Source organism: Arachis stenosperma, chromosome 4 (genome assembly GCF_014773155.1).
Source record: "Arachis stenosperma cultivar V10309 chromosome 4, arast.V10309.gnm1.PFL2, whole genome shotgun sequence".
Lineage (NCBI taxonomy): Eukaryota > Viridiplantae > Streptophyta > Magnoliopsida > Fabales > Fabaceae > Arachis > Arachis stenosperma.
In genome coordinates, this window is record NC_080380.1 from 115,453,812 (window position 1) to 115,461,394 (window position 7,583).

General features: G+C 38.5%; 1 non-coding gene across 1 annotated transcript; it reads right to left on the reverse strand.

The window, feature by feature from the left end:
- Positions 1–7,207: 7,207 nt before the first annotated feature.
- Positions 7,208–7,311, reverse strand: LOC130977371 (small nucleolar RNA R71). Its single transcript, XR_009085064.1, has one exon. It is a non-coding gene; the product is annotated as a small nucleolar RNA R71 (small nucleolar RNA).
- Between the last annotated feature and the right edge of the window lie 272 nt (positions 7,312–7,583).

The following is a 7,583-nucleotide window of genomic DNA, read 5'->3' on the forward strand; positions in this document are numbered from 1 at the left end:
AATATCAAATGTATCTTAATTCATAAACACAAATCTTTTTCCAATCCAATTCTTTTTCAAATATTTTTTAATTTCTTCTCATATCTTTTTCAACTCATCTTATCTTTATGTGAAAATGCCTTTCCTTCTACTCCTCTCTTTTCCTTTCTTTTGCTTGAGGACAAGCAACAGTTTAAGTTTGGTGTGATTTGCCATGATCACTGAGCTAAAACTCATTAAGATCATGGCACCTAAGAGAACAGGAAGAGCAAGGATGTGAACTTAAGGGAGCTGAAGCGTCAGAAACTTATTCTTGAAGGCACCCCACAGACTAGAGGAACATCCACTTCCCAAAATACAGGTTGTTACGTTCTAATTCCAGCTTTAACTCTGTGATAGTGTTATTATAGGATTTTACCTTAGGAGATATTTAGTTTATCTATCTTGATTTTATTTCCATTTAAGCGATATTTTATTTTTCTCATCATCATCAGGCATGAATAAAGTAGTAGATTTTTGCCATGATCACTGAGCTAAAACTCATTAAGATCATGGCACCTAAGAGAACAGGAAGAGCAAGGATGTGAACTTAAGGGAGCTGAAGCGTCAGAAACTTATTCTTGAAGGCACCCCACAGACTAGAGGAACATCCACTTCCCAAAATACAGGTTGTTACGTTCTAATTCCAGCTTTAACTCTGTGATAGTGTTATTATAGGATTTTACCTTAGGAGATATTTAGTTTATCTATCTTGATTTTATTTCCATTTAAGCGATAATTTATTTTTCTCATCATCATCAGGCATGAATAAAGTAGTAGATTTTTTTTAGAATAAAGAAGTAATTTATATTTTCGAGTTCTTAATAAAAATTTATAATTAATTATATGTGGTGGCAATACTTTTGTTCTCTGAATGAATGCTTGAACAGTGCATAATATGTACTTTGAATTTGATGAATATTGGCTCCTGAAAGGATGAGGAACACGAAAAATATTATTGATGATCTGAAAAATCATGAAATTGATTCTTGAAGCAAGAAAAAGCAGTTCAAAAAAAAAAAAAAAAAAAAACAACAAGCCATGAGCACTAGCCAAGAGTAAAATAGGGATCCAAGGCTTTGAGCATCAATGGATAGGAGGGCCCAAGGAAATAAAATCCAGGCCTAAGCGGCTAAACCAAGCTGTCCCAACCATATGCTTGTGGCATGCAGGTCCAAGTTATAAGCTTGAGACTGAGTGGTTAAAGTCGTGATCCAAAGCAAAAGAGTGTGCTTAAGAGCTCTGGACACCACTGACTGGGGACTCTAGCAAAGCTGAGTCACAATCTGAAAAGGTTCACCCAGTTATGTGTCTGTGGCATTTATGTATCCGGTGGTAATACTGGAAAACAAAGTGCTTAGGGCCACGGCCAAGACTCATAAAATAACTGTGTTCAAGAATCAACATACTACACTAGGAGAGTCAATAATACTATCTGAATTCCGAGTTCCTAAGGATGCCAATCATTCTGAAATTCAAAAGGTACAGGGAGATGCCAAAACTGTTCAGAAACAAAAAGCTACAAGCCCCGCTCATCTAATAAGAATCTGAGCTTCATTTAAAACTCTGAAATATTACTTCTTAATTTCTGTTAGAACCTATTTTATTCATCTAGTCGCTTGAGGACAAGCAACAGTTTAAGTTTGGTGTTGTGATGAGCGGATATTTTGTACGCTTTTGGGGGTAATTTCATGTAGATTTAGTATGTTTCAATTAGTTTTTAGTAAAATAATATTAGTTTTAAGCAAAAATCATATTTCTGGACTTTACTATGAGTGTGTGTATTTTTCTGTGATTTCAGGTATTTTCTGACTGAAATTGAGGGAGTTGAGCAAAAATCTGACTTAGGCTGAAAAAGGACTGCTGATGCTGTTGGATCCTGACCTCCCTGCACTCGAAATGGATTTTCTGGAGCTACAGGAGTCCAATTGGCGCGCTCTCAACGGCGTTGGAAATTAGACATCCAGGGCTTTCCAGCAATATATAATAGTCTATACTTTGCGCAAGGATAGACGACGTAACTTGGCGTTAAACGCCAAGTTCATGCTGCTGTCTGGAGTTAAACGCCAGAAAAACGTCATGATCCGGAGTTGAACGCCCAAAACACGTCATAATCTGAAGTTTGACGCCAAGAAAGGTCTTTACACGTGGAAAGCTTTAGTCTCAGCCCAGCACACACCAAGTGGGCCCCAGAAGGGATTTCTGCACCAATTATCTTAGTTATTCATTTTCTGTAAACCTAGGTTGCTAGTTTACTATTTAAACAACTTTTACAGACTTATCTTGTACCTCATGACATTTTCAGATCTGAATTACATACTTTGTGACGGCATGAGTCTCTAAACTCCATTGTTGGGGGTGAGGAGCTCTGCAGCGTCTCGATGATTTAATACAATTCCTTTGTTTTCCATTCAAACACGCTTGTTCTTATCTAAGATGTTTATTCGCGCTTAATTGTGAAGAAGGTGATGATCCGTGACACTCATCACCTTCCTCAATCCATGAACGTGTGCCTGACAACCACCTCCGTTCTACATCAGACTGAATGAATATCTCTTAGATTCCCCAACAGAATCTTCGTGGTATAGGCCGGATTGATGGCGGCATTCATGAGAATCCGGAAAGTCTAAACCTTGTCTGTGGTATTCCGAGTAGGATTCTGGGATTGAATGACTGTGACGTGCTTCAAACTCCTGAGGGCTGGGCGTTAGTGACAGACGCAAAAGAATCAATGGATTCTATTCCAACCTGATTGAGAACCGACAGATGATTAGCCGTGCTGTGACAGAGCATAGGAACGTTTTCACTGAGAGGATGGGAAGTAGCCACTGACAACGGTGACACCCTACATAGAGCTTGCCATGGAAGGAATCTGCGTGTGAGAAGAGGATTTCAAGGAAGAGTTGAAGTCAAAGGACAAAGCATCTCCAAAACTCCAACATATTCTCCATTACTGCACAACAAGTAACATATTCCCCAGTCCTTTATAAACAAGTAACTCTATTGTTCAAGTAATCCAAACAATTTTGTTGACATCCTGACTAAGACAAATAAAATAAACATTGATTGCTTCAAGCCAATAATCTCCGTGGGATCGACCCTTACTCACGTAAGGTATTACTTGGACGACCCAGTGCACTTGCTGGTTAGTTGTGCGAATCACAAATTCGTGCACCAATATGCCTTAGCTTATATTGTCTTCTCATCTACATGTTGTAGCTACCATGTAGTAGAGAACCATACCCTTATTTGGCATTAGCCCCCGCCTATGTTCTATTTGCTTTCATATCTTTGTTATGGGCTTAATTTTCTTTATTTTTCTTTCCTTTAGGTTGACCACCAAGAAGGGAGAAGGGAAAGGTCTCAAAATAGGGCAACAAACAAGTCATCTGCACAACATTTTGAAGGAGCTCATCAGTTGTAACAACCTATCCACCTTGCTCTTCTTTACATGCACCGAGGATGGTGCAATCTTCAAGTGTGGGGAGGTCATTTGACCGATCTCCATGGGTAATGATGAGCGGATAATTTATACGCTTTTTGGCATTGTTTTTAGTATGTTTTTGGTAGCTTTAGTTGAGTTTTTATTATATTTTTATTATTTTTTAGTTAAAATTCACTTTTCTGGACTTTACTATGAGTTTGTGTATTTTTCTGTGATTTCAGGTATTTTCTGGCTGAAATTGAGGGATCTGAGCAAAAATCTGATTCAGAGACTCAAAAGGACTGCAGATGCTGTTGGATTCTGACCTCCCTGCACTCGAAGTGGATTTTCAGGAGCTACAGAAGCCCAATTGGCGCGCTCTCAACGGCGTTGGAAAGTAGACATCCTGGGCTTTCCAGCAATATATGATAGTCCATACTTTGCCCAAGATTTGATGGCCCAAACCGGCGTTCAAAGTCACCTCAAGAAATCCCAGCGTTAAACGCTGGAACTGGCACCCAAATGGGAGTTAAACGCCCAAACTGGCATAAAAGCTGGCGTTTAACTCCAAGGAGAGTCTCTACACGAAAATGCTTCATTTGCTCAGCCCAAGCACACACCAAGTGGGCCCGGAAGTGGATTTTTATGTCATTTACTCATCTCTGTACACCCTAGGCTACTAGTTCTCTATATATAGGACCTTTTACTATTGTATTTTTCATCTTCGGACATCTAGTTCTTAGATCATTTGAGGGCTGGCCTCACGGCCATGCCTGGACCTTGTTCTTATGTATTTTCAACGGTGGAGTTTCTACACACCATAGATTAAGGTGTGGAGCTCTGCTGTACCTCGAGTATTAATGCAATTACTATTGTTCTTCTATTCAATTCCGCTTGTTCTTTGTCCAAGATATCACTTGTTCTTCAACTTGATGAAGGTGATGATCCGTGACACTCATCATCATTCTCACTCATGAACAAGGTGACTGACAACCACTTTTGTTCTACAAGCAACCAAGGCTCTAGTGAATATCTCTTGGATTCTTTAACCGGAATCTTCGTGGTATAGGCGAGAACTGATGGCGGCATTCAAGAGAATCCGGAAGGTCTAACCTTGTCTGTGGTATTCTGAGTAGGATTCAATGATTGAATGACTGTGACATGCTTCAAACTCCTGAGGGCGGGGCGTTGTGACAGACGCAAAAGAATCACTGGATTCTATTCCGGCCTGATTGAGAACCGACAGATGGATAGCCGTGCCGTGACAGGGTGCGTTGAACATTTCCAATGAGAGGATGGGAGGTAGCCATTGACAACGGTGAAACCCTTGCATAAGCTTGCCATGGAAAGGAGTAAGAAGGATTGGATGAAGACAGTAGGAAAGCAGAGAGACGGAAGGGAAGGCATCTTCATACGCTTGTCTGAAGCTCTCACCAATGATATACATAAGTATCTCTATCTTTATCTTTATGCTTTATTCGTCTATCACTATACCCATTTGAGTCTGCCTGACTGAGATTTACAAGGTGACCATAGCTTGCTTCATACCAACAATCTCCGTGGGATCGACCCTTACTCACGTAAGGTATTACTTGGACGACCCAGTGCACTTGCTGGTTAGTTGTGCGGGATTGCAAAAGTGTGATTGCAATTTCGTGCACCAAGTTTTTGGCGCCGTTGCCGGGGATTGTTCGAGTATGGACAACTGACGGTTCATCTTGTTGCTTAGATTAGGTATTTTTCTTCAGAGTTCTTAAGAATGAATTCTAGTGTTTCAAGGTGATGTTCTTATCATCACCAAAGCTGATTGATTTTCATCAATTTAGCTCTTGAATGCAATGTCTTGCTGAAGCTTGGCTAGCTATGTCTAATTCCTTTAGACTAAAGCTTTAGACTAACATTGCATGATTCCTGGAATTCTCACTAAGAACTTTGATATCTTTATTTCCTTTTCACTTAATTTTCGAAAAATCAAAAAAATTGCAAAATCATAAAAACCAAAAATATTTCTTGTTTAAGTCTAGTGTCTCATTTTAAGTTTGGTGTCAATTGCATGTTTCTGTTCTTCTTGTATTTTTCGAATTTATGCATGTGTCTTCACTAATCTTCAAGTTGTTCATGATGATTTCCTTGTTTTGATCTTTGAATTCTATTTACTTGAGTGTTTTGTGTTTCTCATATGCATTCTCATGTTGTTAGTGTCAGTAGTATACAAACTGCTAAGTTTGGTGTCTTGCATGCATTGTTATTTAATTTTAGTTGCATTTTGATTATTCCTCATTATTAAAAATCCAAAAATATTTTTAATTTGTGTCTTTTCAAGTCAATAATACAGAGAATTGAAGATTCAGAACATACTGCAGAGGAATTATACAGAAAAAGCTGGGCATTCAAAAAATGCCCAGTGAAGAAGACAGACTGGCGTTTAAACGCCAGCCAGGGTGCCTGGCTGGGCGTTTAACGCCCAAAAGGGTAGTAGTTTGGGCGTTAAACGCCAGAATGTGCACCATTCTGGGCGTTTAACGCCAGGATGGCACAAGGGGGAAGATTTTGTTTTTCGAATCAATTTTTTTTTCAAGTTTTCAAAGTTTTTCAAAATCAAATCTTTTTCAAATCATATCTTTTCAATCAAATGTTTTCAAAATCAATTTCTTTCCTTTTTCAAAGATACTTACTAACAATTAATGATTTGATTGAACATCTCAAGTTTGTTACCTTTTCTGTTGAGAAAGGTTTAATGTTTAAATCATATCTTTTCTTGTTAGGCAAGTCATAAATTTTTAAAAAAAAATCATATCTTTTAAAATTGTTTTCAAATCATATCTTTTAAAATTGTTTTCAAATCATATCTTTTCAATCATCTCTTCTTAACCACATCTTTTTCAAAATAGTTTTCAATCAAATCTTTTTGATTTCTAATTTCAAAACCTTTTTTTTCAAAAATCACTTGATTTCTTTTCCACTTTTTCGAAAATTAATTAGTGTTTTTCAAAATGTTTTTTTAAATCTTTCACTTAATTTTCGAAAATTACTTCCTTTCTTCTCACATCCTTCTAATTATGGACTAACACTATTCCTTGATGCAAAATTCGAACTCATTCTTCTTTGATAAGTTCGAATTTTCTACCTCTGTCTTCCATTTTTCTTTTCCTCTGACACCTCAAGGAATCTCTATACTGTGACAAAGAGGATTCCACATTTTCTTGTTCTCTTCTCTTTCATATGAGCAGGAACAAAGACAAAGGCATTCTTGCTGAAGCTGACCCTGAACCTGAAAGGACCTTGAAGAGAAAGCTAAGAGAAGCCAAAGCACAACTCTCTTTAGAGGACCTGACCGAATTCTTCAAGGAAGAAGAACCAATGGCAGCCGAAAACAACAACAATGCCAACAATGCAAGGAAGGTGCTGGGTGACTTTACTGCACCTACTCCCGATTTCTATGGGAGAAGCATCTCTATCCCTGCCATTAGAGCAAACAACTTTGAGCTTAAGCCTCAATTAGTTTCTCTAATGCGACAGAATTGCAAGTTCCATGGAAACCCATTGGAAGATCCTCATCAGTTTTTAGCTGAGTTCTTGCAAATCTGTGACACAGTCAAGACTAATGGGGTTGACCCTGAGGTCTACAGACTGATGCTATTCCCTTTTGCTGTAAGAGACAGAGCTAGAATATGGTTGAACTCACAACCTAAAGAAAGCCTGGACCCATGGGAAAAGCTAGTCAATGCCTTCTTGGCAAAGTTCTTTCCACCTCAAAAATTGAGTAAGCTTAGAGTGGAAGTCCAAACCTTCAGACAGAAGGATGGAGAATCCCTCTATGAAGCTTGGGAAAGATACAAACAATTAATCAGAAAATGTCCATCTGACATGCTTTCTGAATGGAGCATCATAGGTATTTTCTATGATGGTCTCTCTGAACTGTCCAAGATGTCTTTGGATAGCTCTGCTGGAGGATCTCTTCATCTGAAGAAGACGCCTACAGAAGCTCAAGAGCTCATTGAAATGGTTGCAAATAACCAATTCATGTACACTTCTGAAAGAAATCCTGTGAACAATGGGACAAGTCAGAAGAAAGGAGTTCTTGAGATTGATGCTCTGAATGCCATACTGGCTCAGAACAAGATATTGACTCAACAAGTCA